We start from the raw sequence: 17214 nt of genomic DNA on the forward strand, positions 1-17214 counted from the left end.
GGGGCTGGCAGCGGGATCTCGCCTGGGGCTCGGGCTGGGAGGTCAGAGTGGCCCCCGGGGAGCAGCTGCCGCAGGGGGAGAGGGAGGTTCCTGGAACAGCTCCCCGCTGCCTTTCTTTTGTAAGCCACTGCGGAGTCTTCCCTCTAGGTCAAGGTCCCATCCCAAGTTTGCAGGTTGCTTATCAGCTCAGCTGGAGGCTGAACGCGAACCTTTGGGTTTGTTTTTGGTGAAACTGAGTCATTTTGCATAACGCTTCCCAAGCTTGTTATTCTAAGGGAGATTCTCCATGCCCCCAGGAGGCTGCAGCAAGGCCAGCTCTTCCTTCCTTCCTTCCTTCCTTCCTTCCTTCCTTCCTTCCTTCCTTCCTTCCTTCCTTCCTTCCTTCCTTCCTTCCGTCGCCCCTCTTTAATGACCTCTCAGTTGCCCCCGTTTAGGCAGCACCCGGTGCTTTGTTCAAGTGCAGCAAGAACCCCAAGGCTGGGCCTGATCTGCCCTGGTCCTGACCGCTCTAGGGACTGCGGAGCCTGGCGGCCCTCCTCACCGCCTACTGATTCGGGCCAAAGATGATGTGGTGTCTACGCGTTTTCTCCCCTCTGCACACTTGTTGGTACTTTCCACAGACCACTTCACCGAAAAATAAGTCGTAGACAAGAAAAAGTTCAAAGTGGCCCTTTGGAGCCAACCAGCCGGTTTCTAAACAGTAGCCAGCGCCGACCGGTCACCGCAGACGTAGCGCCCACCTGCTGTAGCGCCAGCTCCGATGGCCCAAGGGCACCCACCTCCAGCCCCAGACCCCTCCCCCGGGGGCAGTGACCAGAAACCGGCTGAGCTGGTTCGGTGACGACTCCTGGGAGACCACCGCCCCGAGCGCAGGCCCCACCTGCAGGGCAGCTTGCAGCTGAACTAGTTAAGCTGCCCCCAGCGGAGCGGCCGGGTGGGGCCTGGACCAGAAAGAACCTGCGGGAGCTCCGGGGAGCCTCAGCCTCGAAACCCCAGGTACGGAACTGGGTGGCCCTGACTCGGAGGGGCTGTGTGGAGGCCTGGAAGAGCCCGGTCTGTGGCTGGAGAGGCGGCCTGGGAGCGGGGCCCAAAGGAAGGCCGCGTTGGGGACCTTGGAGTCGCCGATCCGAGTGCGTCCATGAGGGCCCTGGGGCAGGGAAGGTGCTTCCAGGCCAACTAGCAGCTTGGAGCTTCAGCCCGGACCCTCAGGCGACCGAGGGAGGCCCGGCTGCGCAGCCCCAGGTGCGCTTAGGTTACTGGCCACCTCGGGACGGTCCGCCCAGCTGGGCCACCCCCGACCTCCGCCCTTGGGCCACCACCCTGGGGCCGGGCTCAACCCCGCCTTGGCCTCACAGAAGGCCGCGAGCGGCTGGGGCGGAGGAGGGGCGGCCGTGAGTCTCAGATCTTTAATTACGCCCCTACCCTTCCCCCCACCCCGTCGTCGGCTTCCAGGCCTTTAATCAATTTCACGATATTAAATATTAATTTCCCGCCAGCCAGGCTTTCTCGAAGGAGGGGGGAGGGACAGGCAGAGTAGTTCCGAAGAAGGGACGGCTTTGTAGGTGTGACTCGAGGGGCTCGGCGGCCGCGCGGGCTCCTACGTGACCTGCGCCGGGCACCGGGAGCCGCCGGGTCTGCGTTCCGCAGCCGGGGAACTTGGGGAGTTATGAAGGCCGGAGTGCAGGCCTCCGGGAGGGGCGGCGAGGGGCGCCAGGCCCAGTGCGATCGGCGACCGTCTCTGCTCCGCGGGCCCCCGCCCCCCGCCCCGAGCCAGCCTCACGCGGGCCCGCGGCGCGCCGCGATGATGGATCGCGCCTGGCGGGGGTGATTTGGTGTTGATCGCACATTATCACTGGCAGGTTGGACTGGTTGCTGATGGACGACTTCTAGCGGCGGCGGCAGCGTCTTCAGACACTGCGCGGGGACTCGCTTGCTCTGCGAGGGTCTCTCCTTTTCCTCCAAGCACCCCTCGCCCCACTTCCCTGCGTCAGGAGGACCCGAGAGTCCGAGCGGGGGCTGGCCGCACCCAAGGCCGCCTGCCCTTGTCCGGGTCCCATTGTGGGCCGCAGGCCGGGCAAGGACGGGAGCCAGGACGCCTCTCCCACTTCCTCCCATTCCTCCTTCCCTCATTGCCTGCTCCCTGCTCCCCGTCTTCCTTCCTGCTTCCCCAGCGAAACCGGGAGGGCCCGGGTCACTCGCCCGGTAGTTTCCCCGCCGCCAGGGGTGGGGTGGCGAGCTCCCCCGCCCCGCGGCCCCCGCCCCTCTCCCGGGGCTCGCAGCACCGCGGCGCTGCGGTGCGCCCCTCCTCGCCTTTCTCTAAAGTGCCTGCAGATACAAAAGCGGTTTCGTAATGCCTTCCGTCTGCGAGAGCCGGAGGACCTTGGCTGACCTTTCGGAAACTGATTGCAACTGCCTGTTAACAGCCCTTACTGACCGCACCGAGCGGAGCGGAGGACAATCATTTAAGTGACAGACGGCGAGGTGGCCTCGGCTCAGTCGAGCGGCCTGGTTAAGCCCGCCCCGCCCCTCCCCCCTCGAAACCCCCCTTAAGCTCCGGGCGCACCGCGGGCTGTGGCGGGCGCCCGGGCGGACGGGGAGGGCTCGCCGAGCGCGCGCGCGCGCGTGTGTGAGTGTGTGTGTGTGCGCGCGCGCGTGTGCCCGCGATCACTGGCCAACGGGTTAACCCTTCGCCAAGCGGCCGGCCCCTTTGAGGCTGGACGCTGTCGGCTTAATCTGCCATGTGCAAAGGAGGGATAAAGGGCTGCCCCCACTGGCTGTCCCTGATGGGTAAACTGTCCCCTCTCTGCGTGACCGGGGCTGCGTCCCTGGTGCAGCCGGGGACAGATCCCGACCCTCGGCTCTTCCGGCGTGTCCCCAGTCCCCTCCCTCCTCCACACAAAGTGACACTGACACAGGGCTCCGGAGGCTCCGAGAGCCCGGCGCCGCAGTGGGCGTGGGTGTTCGGGTGTTTTGTGCTTTGGAAACTGGAGGAAGGTGGGGAGCGGGTCCGCACGAGGAAGGCGAGGTGGGGGAGGGGAGGCTGGTGACCGGGCACCTCCGGCTACGCTCGCTCCTTCTGTCGGGAGAGATCGCCAGCTGCTCTCCAACAGGCAGCGCCCTGAAATCTATTTAAAGAGAGGGAAAGGGGAGGAGAACAAAGGGGGAGGAGGGGGTGGCGAGCGGAGCCGGGGCGAGAGCGAGCGAGCAGGGAGGATTCGCGGCTCCGCGGGCACATCAAGCGCTCACATCTGTACACCCCGCGATCGATGGGGAGAATGGATAATATTTGTCAGCTGCAGACCTTTCTCTTCCCGGTTCTTGGGGAGGAGGGGGCGAGGGAGGGGGAGGGGCGGGCAGACCAGGCGAGAGTCCGCCTCAAGGACAGCGCGCTTCCCGCTGCAGCCACACGGAAACCCAGAGCCATGAAAGCCCGGGGATTTTTCTCTTATTATCATTATTAATTATTTTTTATTATTCCGCGGCAGCCAGCGAACGCTCGGCGGCGCCCCTCCCCCGCTCGCCCGCCGCCTCCCTTTGTTGATTCTCAGCTTGCGAGCGCGGCGGACCCGAGCCGCCGCCGCCGCCGAGCACGATCTGCTCTTGCGCCCTCGGTCGCAGCTGCGGCCCAGGAAGCCCCGGCTGCGTCCCCGCCCCCGCCCCCCACGGCGTGGCCGCCCCCCTCCCCCCTCCGCCCTGCCGCCCGCCACGAGGCCAGCCCAGCCGCTTCGCCTCCTCTCGCCGCGTCTCCGCGTCCCCAACGCCGAGCGGAGGCGCTGGCTGCTGCCGCCCGAGCCTCGGCCGCGCGGGGGCCCTCGCCGCCCCCACCCCCGGCGGCTGCGCTCGGAGGCCGCCGTCCGCACACATGGTCTTCATTTCGCACACCGGCGGCGTGCTTCCTCTCGGCTCCTCTCCTCGGGGCTTTTCGGAGCGAGGAGGGAGGCTGAGAGGAAGTTAGCAACACAGCGAGCCCTGGGGAAGGGGGAAAACCCTCGCTCTCGGTCGGAGCTTCCGAGGCGGCGGGGAGCGCCCCGCAGGGGTGGGGCGCCCTCCCCTTTCTTAGGTGCGGGAAGGGCGAGTGGGGGGTGGCGGTCGGAGAAGAGGAGCTGGAGAGCCCCCCAGTCCGCTCCCACCGCCCAGGATGGAGAAGTGACTCGCGCCCTCGGGGCAGAGCTGGCCTGGGAGCCCCGATCGGACTAGCGGTCATCTAATGAGACCCAAGACACTTCAGACTGCCCCCCACCTTCCGCGCCGGGGGCCCGAGCCCTGGCCCCCTCCCTCCCAGGCCGAAAGCCCCAAGTCGACGAGCCACAGGCCCGGGGTCTGGGCCCACGCTCAGGGCCGGTGGGGGCGAGGTGCGGAAAGTTCTAGCCTGGGTTTACTTGTGGCTTCGCACCCCCACCCCGCCCCGCCGGCCTGAGATTCCGGGCCAGCCTGCGGCGGCGTCCCCGACTGCTCCGCGGTCCTGGGCAGGGCAGGAAGCTGGCACGGCCGCGGGTTGGGCCGGCGCCACTTGGCCGGGCCGGCTGCTCGCTGGAACTCGCGCGGCACCTTCGCGCCGAGTCGGGTTCCCGGGTCTGCCGCCCGGTCACCCTGAGCGCACCCCCCCTCCCCCCCGCGTCCGTCGTCCCCTCTCCGGAGTCTCCCTGTCTCCGCCCGTCCGCCCTCTCCGCGTTTCCCCTCCTCGCTCTGTCTCGGGAGCCCCGTAGCGCAGTCAACCGCCCTTCCCGAGATTCAAAAAGAAGTTTTGTGTTTCCCCGGGGGCAGCAGCCTAATGCTTCCCTTGTTTTCCGGAACAAAGCAGACATTCAGTGGGGAGGGGGCAGGCGCTGGCTCCTTCCCCTCCCACAGCACCCCGCACCCCTGCGGGTTCTGAACGCCGGCTCCCCGTGGCCTGGGGGTGGGGGACTCTCCCCAGACTCAGCTACAAAAGCCTTGCCCCCACCTACCCGCCCCCCCGCAGCCTCGGCCGGGAGCTGAGAGGCGGCGACATGGTGTTTGGGTGAGGCTCTCAGCCGGGCCGGGAGGCGGCACGCAGCTGTTTACAGAGCCTGTGCCGCGGGGAGCTCCCCCGCCGACGCCCAGCGGCCTGGGCACCAGCGCTCCAGCCCCGAGGAGGCGGCGGGGAGCCTCCGGCGCTGGGCCCGAGGCCTCCGAAGCCCTGGGCCGGGGCGCGCAGGGAAACTTGAGGTCTCCTACCGCGTCCCTCCTCTAACCCACAGATCGCCCCCCCCCCCCAACAATGGCCAGGATCGGGTAGTATATCAAAGGCACTGGGGGGAGGGCGGCAGGGCTCACAAGGGGCGCTCTGAGCAGCCCTTCCCCTCGCGGGGGTAGGTTCTCTGGCCCGAGCGAGCAAAAGCACCGTGTTCTTGAGACTCCAGGGATGCTTCGCCCCCCCCCCTCCCCGGATCGCGCCTCGCAGCCCCACCTGACCCTGCTCACCCCGCCTGATGGGCTGCCCCTCGCCCCCGCCCCCCGGGAGCCCGCCGCACTAGCGGTGCCCACCCGCGCGGGGCCTGCACCTCCGCGCCGCGCGGCTCAGATCCCGCTCCAGCTCTTCCCCTCTCCCGGGCCCGCGGCCGGCCTCCGGCGCCTCCGGCGCGGCCTGAAACTTGATCCCGTGTCGGAAGGACAGTGTGTAAACACCAGGCGCGCTCCGAGGGCCCGCGGGAGGGGCCGGTGCGGGCCGCCCGGGCTGCTCCGAGGCCCTGCGCCTCCGCCCGCCTGCTCGCCCCGGGCGCGATCCGCGGGGCCGTCGCCTCGCTCTCTACCTTCCCAGTTGGCTCAGCTAATTGGAGCCGCCGCCGCCAGTGCGGCAGCCTCTGGTCGAATTTTCCAGCCTTGGCTCCCCTCCCCCTCCCGCAGCTGTTATCTGGGCTGGCAACTTGTTGGTGGTGGCGACGGTCCCTCCGCTGACCCTGGCCTCAGGCCCCGTGGTCACCCCAGCAGTTCTGGGGGGGGGGGCGTGGGGGGGAAGTAGAGTCTGATGGCAGCTGTGAGGTTTTGCGGGGCTCCTTGTTTGGTGAAAGCTATCCAGTGGGAATACCGTCCAGGCCACCCCCTCTCGCAGGGAGCCATCTTCCCCCGCTGTCTGGCATCAGGAGGGAATGACAGTCCCCGCCAGGAAACGTTCCAGAAGGTGGGGTGGTGGGAGGCACAAAGGTACCTCCTCTCCCGCTCTGGCCCCTTCCCACTGCCACTTGGGGCTTACTGTGTGCGGCCTTGGCGCAGAAGCCGGCTCCCACACCTTGGGCCTGGCCCTGGCCCACCCAAACTGGATAAGGCCACTTTTCCTCTAGGTTGGAAGTACCGGGGGGGGGGGGTGCGTGGGCCTTAGTGGGTTCTGGAGGTGCACCTCCCCCAAGTTGGGTCAGCTCTAAGCTGTACCAGGAGGCCCTCCTGGGCCCTGGGTCCCCCCACCTGAGCTTCTCTTCCCCCCTGGCCAGCAGTCTCATACCGTAGCCACATGGCCCCACCAGGTGCTAACTGTCAGGTCACCCTGGGTCCGCAGGAGGCCCAGAGCCTGGCCCCCGGCCAAGGTGGGAAGAAGGGAGCCGGCTGGTAGTGCTGAAGGACTCCAGGAGGCGTTGCTAATGGCGGCTGCAGTTGCTTTCTATCCAGCAGCCACCTTACGATGTCCTTTCCTCCGAGGAGAACTTCCGCTGGTGGGTTTCACAGGCCCGGCGCCTGATGTTGTAAAAGTAGCTGCACCCCAGCCCGGGAAATGCATCCATACTCACAGGCTGGGGGTCACCTTTTCCTGCGACGGTTCTGAGAAGGGGACCTGCTCCCCTCCTTTGATGCTCCTCTGACAACTGTACTGTTAGGGAACCAAGAGATGAGGCCACTGGCTCCTTCACTGTCATTCTCCAACACCCCTACCCTTCCCCTCTAAACTTTTACCCAAATCACCACTTGGGGGTTCCTGAGGGATCTTTTGAATCTATTCATAAACAGCAAGATTTCCAACTCAGTCCATGTGTGAGTGAAGCTGTGATAAAAAGGGAATCTGTAAAGTTAATATTCTAACTTGGTGTCTAGAATGGTACTTCCATAGGTCAAGTTCACTTGGTTCTTTTTTCTTTTAAATATATTTTTATTGATTTTAGAGAGGAAGGAAGAAAGAGAGAGAAACATCATTGATGAGAGAGAATCATTGTTTGGCTGCCTCCTGCACACCCCACACTGGGGATCGAGCCCACAACCCAGGCCTGTACCCCTTGACCAGATTTGAACCTGGGACCTTTCAGTCCCCAGGCTGACGCTCTAGCCACTGAACCAAACCGGCTAGGGCTGCTTGGTTCTTTAGTATCAAAAAGCCCCCAGCCCTTTGCAATCAGATAACCCACATGTGTCTCCCACTGTTAGTTTCTCTTCTCTTTCTGTAGTGGAAAAGGTGAATCTGCTCAAAGATGTTTATTCTCCTTCCCCACTACCCGACCAGCCTGTGAGAACCTGTTTTCTGTGGGGGGTAAAGTGTATTTCTCTGTTTTGCTAAAGAGAGTGGCTCGTTCCTCTGCAGGCCTGAGAAGGGAATTGTGTCCGAGAGCTTGCTCTTCTCCTGGCTCTTTAACACACACTCCGGGTTCTCATTCCGGAGCAGGAGTGCTTCCATGTCCCAGCCTCCTTCTCCGCGTGGAGTGATTGCCCCCTTCCCTCGGTCAGCACCCAGCCATCACCAGGCCCTGGGGCGGGTCACGTGGCCTGAGGGTTTCTGTCTTGAAGGCTGGTGGTGCCCGGGAAGTCCCGGCCCCTCTGAGCCTGGCATCGGGCATTCGCACTTCTTTCACGGTGCACAGAATCTTCTGAGCCATCGGCATTCCTGTTCCAGCTCGCTGAAAGCTGGGCCAGGAACTCCTGATGGGACCTATGCGGATGGATGTCTTGAGGAGCCATCATGGTGGGACGAGCTCAGAGCTCACCTGCCGGGCTCAGACCCAAACCAAAACCAAAGTGCAAACAGCAGCAAAAAAGCGGCCCCATCCACCTGGTGGCTTGCTGGGAAACAAACCCTCCCCCCTCCCCCCACTAGTAAAGCCTGGGACACAGCATTCCTTTGGCCTCCCTCTAGCTGGGCTGAGGAGAATGCGCAGTTCAGCAGATCCGGAAGCTGAGAGGCATCCACTGCGCCCCACTTCCCCCGGCGCTGGGCTCAGCTCGGCTGAACCGGCCGTCCTTGTGGCGTCCGAGGAGCTGGTTGTGCCCCTGAAGCGGCTCGCACTGTGCCACCTCCCCGCGGGTCCTCAGCTATTGACTTTTCCCATCCTATTCAATATCGGGTATTAAATATTGAATCCCTGCACGAGAGGATGTGATGCAAATCACCAGCCGTGCCTGAGACTTTAATAGTTGTTTTATTGCCCGGAAACCACAGTTGGACGCTAGCTAGGCAGCCTGCAACCGAGGCTGGGGGCGGGAAGGTAGGCCGCGAGGAGAGAGCTGAGCAAGACCAGCAGGAGGGTGGGGGTGGGGCGGGCTGAGACCTCCGGAGCGGCCACTGCCTAAGGCTCAGCCAGGCACCGGGCTGTGCTCGCGGCTGCTCCGGAGAGAGCCGGGCCGGGGCTGTCGTGTGAGATCTGGGGAAAGGAAGAGGCGTGGGGCTGTCTGTCCTTCCTTCCTGGACTTCCCTAACTGGACTGTTCATTCCTGCCTGGCCATCCCCTTCCCCTCCACACACACACACACACACACACACACACACACACACACACAGTTACTGAACAGGAAAGTGAACTTGGGGACGAGAAAGCCAAGGCCTCGGGCCTCCTCCAGCACTCAGCTCTGCCCACTCTGTGCAGACGTCTGGCAACCTCCCCGGGACCCATTTCTCTCCGCTGCCGGTGGGGGTGTGACTGTCTGCGCTACCTCCCTCCCAGCCCGGTGGCCAGGCTGGTGCAAATGAGATGATGTTCAGGGAAAAGGCTTTTGTAAACTCTCAGGCCCCGCGCAGGCTTTCCCGCTGCACGCCCCTCCCCGCAGACTGCCTCCGGCGGCCTCTCTCCGCCGGGGGCTGCTCCCTCCTTCATTCCGGGACCTTTCCTCTCCCTCGGCCACCTCCGCCTGATCTCCCTAGGCCCCCACTCTGCCGGGACTCTGCGCTGAGCCTAGGCAGTCAGGTTTTGAGGACGCCCAGCAGGGAAACAGGAAGGGCGAGGAGAGAGAGAGAGAGAGAGAGAGAGAGAGAGAGAGAGAGAGAGAGAGGAGTGATGGGGGTGGGTGCAGCGAGTGTGCGCAAAGGCAACGGCCTAGGGAACGCGCTAGGCTTCATTTGAGAGGCGCGCTGCACCGCGGCTGCCAGGGACTGCGGTGCTGGGGGGGGGGGGTGGGCAGAGAGTGGGGGGCGCTGCTGGCGGGGGTGGGGGCGGCTGCTGCTGGGACCTTTGATTGTGCGGGCGGTAGGGGAGAGCGGCGGAGACCCCGAGGCTAGAGGCCTCTTCCCACATGACATTGTTCCTCGTTGCGGGAAGTCCAGTCTGGATCGCCGATGGTTGTAAAAAGTCAGGGCGTGGGCCGCGCCGTCAGGGGCTTGCGGTTGTGAAGCCCAAATGGCAATTCGGTGCGGGGTGGCGGCTCTCCAGAACCCCCAAGTCAGATACGCAGTAATCCAGGGCCTCCAGGCCGGAGACCTGAGCTGTCCCCAGGCCTCGCTCCTGTAACCCCACTATCTTTGTCCGAGGTTCCAGGAGGGGCTGAGACCAGACGGGTCCCTATCAGTTAAGATTACCCAGGGGACCCCGCCATCTGCTGGTCTTCCATGCCAAGCCGGCCCAGGCCCAACAGAGACCAGCTGGGGCAGTAGGCCCCACGGGGAGGCGGAGGGGTCCCTGGGCGCGCACGCCCGGGTGTGCCCGGCAGGGCCTGGCAGCACACGCCTCCGCGTCGGCCCGGCGTCTGCTGCTGCCCGGGTTTCCGGGTCTGTGGCGGAGCCTGCCTGGCGTTCTCCTCCCGCTTTGTCTCGCTGCCAGCTTCCCCGAGCCTGCCCTCCCCAACCTCCCGGTCGGCGGGTCCTGCTCGTCTCTCCGAGTGCGTCTCCGCTTTTGGGCTGCCGCGCTCTGCGCACGTGTGGCCACCTTCCCTCCACCCGCACTCCGCCGGGCCTCTTCGCCCGGCGATCTGGCGCGGCCTTAGGCTTGCCGCCAGTGCCACCTCCTGAGCCCCCCCCCCCCAGGCTGACGCATCAGGAGCTCGGCGATCTCCAGGGCTGAACCTTCCCCAGGTTCTGGTTGAGCCCCCCCAAAGCAAGCCCAGGAGGGCTCAGAGCATCCCCTGCCGCCCCCAGCCCCAGGCAGCAGCCGGAGGGGGGGTGCGGAGACCTGTGTGGCACAGTTGAGGGGAAACACGTATGCGGCCGACCCCGCACCGTCCGTGGCGGTCTCTGAACTCAGCTCCGCGGGCTGTAAACCACCGAGATGCGTTGGAGTGCGCAGTTCCGCCGCTGACCTGAAAGTTGGCCAGACGTGTGCTGCGCCCAAAGCGGCGAGTCTGGGTGGATGAGCAGGGAGCGCTGGTCTAGGGCGCTGGGGCCGGGGCCCAGCCAGGGGCCCTCTGACACCCCAGGCCGCCGGGCAGGGGAGCACACCCTTCGGGCCTGCACGAGGCCAGCCTTGGAGGCGAAAACCCGTCCAACTCCTTGAGAGTAAACTTGCCACGAGGGAAGCAAAGGAGGGAGGGGGCCGGCGGGGGTGCCCTCGTCGCGAAGGCTTGTGTCAACTTTGAGCCCCTAAGGACCCCCGGTGGCCAGGTGCCAAGGCCCTGGTCCCAGAAGCAGGGTTCGGGGTGAGAGGGACCGCCGCGGTGGGACCGGACGGGCGAACGCCGAAGGCACCAGGCGCGCGCTCGGGCGGCGGGGGGGGGGGGGGGGGCGGGGGCGGGGGCGGCGGGCAGGGAGGGGGCGCTCCGGGAGCCGGCGGAGCGGCGAGGAGCGCCGGCATCTTCCGCAATCCATTCATGCACTGGAGCGCGTGCAGAGCGGCTGATCGCTGCCATTGTTACTCGCGGGCGGTGTGGGAGCCGAGCCTCCACTCTGGCGAGAGATAAATGGCCCCTGACAGCCCCTCCTCGCCAAGAGAGCTCCTCGGATTTCACCGCGCGGCGGCTCTCAGGTCTGTGCCTCGCTCGCTTCCCGGTGAGAACCTTTAAATCAGCCTCCCGGCCCTCCCTCCTCCCGGACGCTTAGCGCCCCCCCACCCCCCCCAATGCTCAGGCCCCGGCAGGGCCCGGGTGAACTGCGCGCAGCCCCCCGCCCTCGCCCCACCTGGAGGGGACGAGGTGGGGAGCTCCCGGAGGACCCGGGCGGCGGGGGGAGGCCGCCGGCGCCCCCCTCCCCGGCTCCTCACCTCCCCGGGAGCGGAGCCCCGCTCCCCGCCTCCGCGCCCACAAGATGGATCAGGCTACCGTGCGGAGAGCGGGCTGTAAATATTTAAAAAGTCTCTCGCGCGCCGGCGGTAATGGCTTTCGCAGTCGGAATGTGTGCTGGGAGGAGAGGCAGGGCGATATATGCTCCGTGTTGCGAGATGGGGGGATTGCTCCTGTGTCTCCCCCCCCCCCCCCGGGTCCCGGGTGGGCTGCACGTTCTGTCTCCCCGATTTCCCGCCCTCCGCCTCTGCCACCTAGTCCCGCCGTGGCAGCGGGAATGCCAGTCGGTAGGGAACTTGAGCATGGCAGGGCGGCGGACACCCAGAACGGGCGACCTGGAGCCACTCTTCCCTTCGGGTCCCCCAGGGTCCGAGGCTGGGACTGGCCCCGCACCCCTGGTCCAGGCCCGCTTCTCAGGCGGGGGGGGGGGGGGGCGGGAGACGCTCGGGCTGAAGCCCCTGAGTTGGGTGGTCGCTGAAGCCGGGGTGGGTTGCAGCGGGGTGGGGGGGAGGGGGTCGGCCCTGTTTGTGCCTTTACTCCCCTTCCCATGCCTCTCTGAAGCCTCGATCCACTCTGAAGGAGAGCCCTTCCCCCGCCCCCCCCCCTTTTTGAATCTGAAAGTAGCTTTGTGGCTGTCGGGACCGAAACCTGGGAGGAGGCGGCGCGGAGAGATGGGGGGTGGGGGGGAGCGCGCGTGCTGGTGCCTGGCTTAGCGGAGGTCACACGTGGACGTGGAGGGGAATCATTGCTTCTCTGGCCGGCCCGGGCCTGAGATCTTTCAGGCCGAGCCCAGCCGGCTGGCAGCGGTGGGGGAGGGGGACCCAGCCTTCTCGGCTGGGAGAGGCTTAATGGGCCCGTCGCTGGGTGTGTGCCGGGCGAGGCCGTCTCTGCCAGCAGCCCCTCCCCGGCGGGGCGGGGGCGCCGAGTTGCCTAGAGCTGGGGCGGGCCGGGCGCCGCGGCGGGTTCGCGCCGAAGGTTGCGGGGGGGGGGGGGGGGTGTCCTGGCCGGGCTGCTCCCCTGCACCCCTCCGCTCCGCCGGCACGGGGACCGGCCAGAGAGAGGGTGCGGGCGGCTTGTCGGGGCGGCCGCGGCGATCGGGCGCGTGGAGCCTCAGACTCCTGGCAGCGCCGCGCACTCCGCTTCCACGGGCTGTGCTGCGCCCTGCTCGCTTGTTTGTGTCGTGTGAGCCTCGTAAACCGCTCTGATTTATTACCCAGACTAAATGCTTAATTTGTGAATATGAAACAGATTAAAAGGGGCGGGGGGAGGGGGCTGGAGGTCGGCATATTTTAGCAATCAGACCAGAGCAACCCGGCAGATGTTTCAAATTTGTCGACATTTTCAGGCTCATGTGGAAAGCCAGCCAGAATGGTCAAGAGGTCCTTTCTCCTTCCTTCAGCCTGAGAACTTGGCAATGATCAAAAGGAGGTGATTAGTGGCTGCAGAGGAAAGACACCAGCAGGCAAGGAGTTAACCGAGGCCGAGCCCTCCAGCTCCGGGAATGGGATGGGGGGGGGGGGGTGTGAGAGCTGCTCACAAAAGGCCCAAGTGCTAGAAGCCAACTCTGCAGAACAAAGTAGAGGATCCATTAAAAGTTAATTCAGTAAATAAACTTAATTGGTGATAAAACAAACAAGAAAGATGGAAAGGCCAACTTAAAATAGCCGAAGGATAATAAAAATAAATAGTTTTGATGTGGCCTAAACATGTGTGTGCGCGCCTTTGGGCACGCGGGTCCCCACAGTGCCCTGCCGGACACAGGCCTCTGGGGAGCAACTCTCCCCCAGAAAAGCCCCGGGTGTGCAGGCCATCTTTTGGGGCGTTTGTGGTGTGCTTTTTAGGCAACTTCACACATCAAAGGTGAGCACCGTGTTCTTTTCAGCTCCGGTTCCAGCCGCCCAGTGAAGCAGATACAATTTCTATAAATTGGCCTTCTCCTCTGGGTTTTGATTGATCATCACCGTATGAGATTATTGAAAGTCTAATGTCTTATTTCACTTTCTCCGAGGGGCGAGGAGGGGGAACAGTTGATTGGAAGGCAGGCCACGTGAGGACTCCGGTGCTGTGCGATAGTAATTTCCATTAGCCCGGCTAAAGCAGCCTCCGGAAACTCCCCGGCAGCTCCTGCCGCGGCTGGCCGCCCCTCCCCCGCCCCTCCCCCGCCCGGCTCAGCTTCGGGCCTGGTTAACAGGTACAGGACAAACGAGCCTTCTGAAGCCTTTGTAGTTGGAAGGAGAAAATGGCTGTTGACGAGAAATAAGGCAACAAAAGGTTCCTTTCCTGACGTATTTATTCGAACTTGAGGCTCGTTTCGCACTCCAAACTTTTTCCTTCCCCTTTCGCCTCGACGCCGTCTTTCATTTTATTAACGTTGATTATGGTGCCCCTGTCTTGTCCCCAGCCAGACAAAGGCTTAGGGAAAGTCGGGGAACGTGCTAATTATATGTTTCTTGTAAACTGACTTTTCATTTCCCCCTAACACATTTAGTTGGCTTGGTGTTTAGTTGAACACTCAATTGCTGCAAATATGCCGCTTCAAAAATCCTGTCTTTATTACAAACAAATAAATGAATGCAAAGACCTTTCTAATTTCAACTTGCGTGGGCTAGAAACAGAAGAGAAACCTGAAAGCGAAGCGAGAGCAAGAATGAGGGAGAGGCGGCAGGGGGGGGGGGGAGAAAAGAGACCAGGAAGTGTGTACACACACACACACACACACACACACACACACACACACACACACACACACGGCATTCCTTCTGCCAGGCCTCCCCCAGCCGCGTTAAACTGGTCCATACAATTGTCCCTGGCTGCGCCCTGTAGCTCGCCAGCCCGCCTGGATTTCCCATCACTTGGCGCCTAAGGCGATCATTAGCTGAGCATGGACAACCTCCCCTACCTGCTGGCAGCCCATCACTTACCAGCCGGGGAGGCGGGCTGCGGGCTGCGGGCTCCGGCATGGGGCTGGGCCCATTGGCTCAGCCCGAGAGGGGTCCTCGCTGCTTGCCCCTGGGTGCGTTGGTGCCTAATTAAACTCTGTCCAGGGCGACGCGCACTAAGTATGCGGAGGCTGGGAGGCCGCTGGGAGGAAAGGCGGTCATTACCTGGGCAGAGAAAGTGGCTCTTCTGAGGCAGAGGCAGGGCCCTCGATGCCACTTTCTGCTTCCCCTCGGCAGAGCCGGGAGTGCGGTTAACTCCGGGGCTGAAATCGGGGAGAGAGGGAAATTAGGGGGCAATCCAGGGCCCATACTTAACCGAACAGGGCCTGTGCCTCCACCAGGCGGGAGGGAGGCCCCCGGAGCTCCGAGCAGACAATGCTGGCGCAGAAAAATGACTCGGGAGCCTTCGAGGCATTGGAGTTATTGCTCCTGGGCCATGGCCCCGTCACGCGCGGGGCCGGAGCCGTATGAATGGCTGTGAGGACAGAAGGGAGCAGATGCGGCGGGCGCCCAAGGCCCAGGTATGTGTTGTGAAGCTAAACAGATGGTGGAGAAGCAGGGGGACTTGGCTCCGCTAAAGGTCGGGGACCCCACAAGACCTGGGCCTGCTCTGCCCTGAGTAGAAGGTGACAGCCGGCCAACAGGAGGGGGCGGAGGTCTGGTAGGCTGGCTGTCGGGGCTCTCGCTGAGCCCCCACTTCGCGCAGCTAAGGAAATGGGTGCAGAGGGTGAGAACACTTCGCTCAAGGTGACACGTGGTGGCAAGAGTACGGAATCAGAGGAGGCAAGCAGGCTTGGTTAGAGAAAGATCCAGGCTGCTCAGGTCCCTGAAGAGGCCTGGCGTGTAGTCATTTATTAAGCACTTGCTGTGTGCAGAGCTCTGCGCCCTCTGAGGACTGAGGAGGGGAGCTTTGGTCCTTCTGGACCTGGTGACAAAGGGCATGAGGATGTGGGCAAGGGGCTGGAGAGGGGAGGGCGCCCACCACTTGCAGGGGGGGATTTTGCATTTTTAAAAAATATATTTTTTTTTATTGATTTCAGGGAAGAAGGGAGAGAGAAGCATCAGTGAGGAGAGAGAATCATTGAGCGGCTGCCTCCTGCACGCCCCACGCTGGGGATGGAGCCCACAACCCGGGCCTGTGCCCTGACTTCCTGGTTCATAGGTCGACGCTCAGCCACTGGGCCACACCGGCCGGGTGTGCAGGGGGGCGGCCTGGGCTGGAGGTGCACGAGGCCATGTGGGCCAGGGCCCTCCGCGCCGCCTCCTTGGAGGCCCGACTGCTCCCAAGGCCGTCGGGGAACCGAGTCTAACGCGAACGGAGGAGGCGCTGGTCTGGCCGGGCGCTCATCGCAGCTTCTCCCCGAAGCTCCTCACGAACGCGGGCTCCCTGGGGCAGCTGGCGAGGGAGCACGGCCTCCCTCGGCAAAACAAACCCGTCCTCCCGGGCTCGGCACGGAGACGCAGTCTCCCCGCAGCGAAGAGCACTCAGCCTGGTGCTCCCCGCTCTGTGCCCCCCAGATTCCACCTGCCCCTTGGGGCGCTCGCGGTGTGATCACAGGTGCCCTCCCTGCAGCCATCTGGCCCGGGCCCAGCCTCTGCTCTTGGTTTCCCTGAGCAGAGGCGAAACCCGCTGGAACCTTCAAAGCACATTCCTCAGCACTCGGAGAGCCGTGGGGAAGTGAAAACAAAGAGGCCGAGGAGTGCCGCGCAGTTCAGCTTACAGTCTGTGGGCCAACAGGGCTGGCCCGCCTTCAGTCAGACTTCCTGGCCGAGGGCCAGCCCGGGCTGGCAGGGCGCCCGAGCCGGCCCACCACTCAGGCCGAGTGGCCCCCCGGACCTGGGCACACCCTCGCACCCAGCCGGGCCCCAGGGAGCCCAGCCGCCCCTTAGCCCGTCCTCTCTCCATTCCAGTTGCTAGTTCCAGAGCCGGATTGGCCTCTGCAGTCCCTTAACCCAACGCTTCCTAAGAGCGGCTCGCCCTGGCTGGTGTGGCTCAGTGGCTAGAGCGTCGGCCTGTGGACTGAAGGGTCCCGGTTTCTATTTCGATCAAGGGCACGTGCCCAGGTTGCGGGCTTGATCCCCAGAGGGGAGGTGCGTGCAGGAGGCAGCCGATCCATGATTCTCATCGTGGATGTTTCTCTCTCTCCCTCTTTCTTCCTCCCTGAAATCATACAAATATGTTAAAAAGTAAAAAAGGAGCGAGTGGCTTGCCAGTTGGCCAGCTCCTCAGGGTGGCCTGGTGGGCCTGGGGGTGGCTCAGGTCCCCTGGCTGATGGCTTCAGGCCTTGAGCAACCGCGCTGGGCATTCTGAACACTGGGTCGCTGTTTGCCATGGTGTGCCATAGAGATACTATCACCTGTGCGTGTGCCAAGGCTTGGAAGCATTGCCGACGCGTAAGGGCAACATCCAGGGCCTGAGAGGTCCCCGCACATATAAGGAGGAGACCACCAGGCCGCGTGGCCCTTTATGGCTCAATCGTTGAACAAACATCCCATCCAGCCCCCTTGACTTTGGGCTATTGGGGGGCGGGCTGGGGGAGATCCCAGGCCCCTCCTTAGAGAATTGACGGTCTGCCCTCGCTATTCCTCCTCCCTTAGGGCTCACTCTTCAGAAGACTTCTATTTGAGCCCTGGCTGGGTGGCTCAGTGGTTGGAGCATCGTCCCATGCACCAAAAAGATTGTGGGTTCGATCTCCGGTCAGGGTGCCTATGGAGGCAACCAATCGATGTTTCTCCCTCCCTCCCTCTCCTCCCTTCCTCTCTAAAATCAATAAACATATCCTGGGGTGAGGATTTAAAAAAAAAAGATTTTTATTTTATTTTATTTTGAAAAATCCCAAATCCATAGAAAAATCAAATGGTACAGTGAGCGCCCATATATGAAGGCCGACTTTCAAAAGTGCTGTGTTTATTCAGCACA

The 17214-nt window shown here is 63.6% G+C and overlaps 1 protein-coding gene across 1 annotated transcript in view; it reads left to right on the plus strand.

The window, feature by feature from the left end:
- Window positions 1-10927: 10927 nt before the first annotated feature.
- Window positions 10928-17214, plus strand: part of BCOR (BCL6 corepressor) — an 80678-nt gene continuing 74391 nt past the window's right edge. Inside the window, 1 exon segment of the mRNA XM_079765510.1 lies at window positions 10928-11102. The gene's annotated coding sequence lies outside the window, so the exon portion shown is untranslated.

This window comes from Cnephaeus nilssonii (assembly GCF_951640355.1).
Source record: "Cnephaeus nilssonii genome assembly, chromosome: X".
NCBI classification, from domain to species: domain Eukaryota; kingdom Metazoa; phylum Chordata; class Mammalia; order Chiroptera; family Vespertilionidae; genus Cnephaeus; species Cnephaeus nilssonii.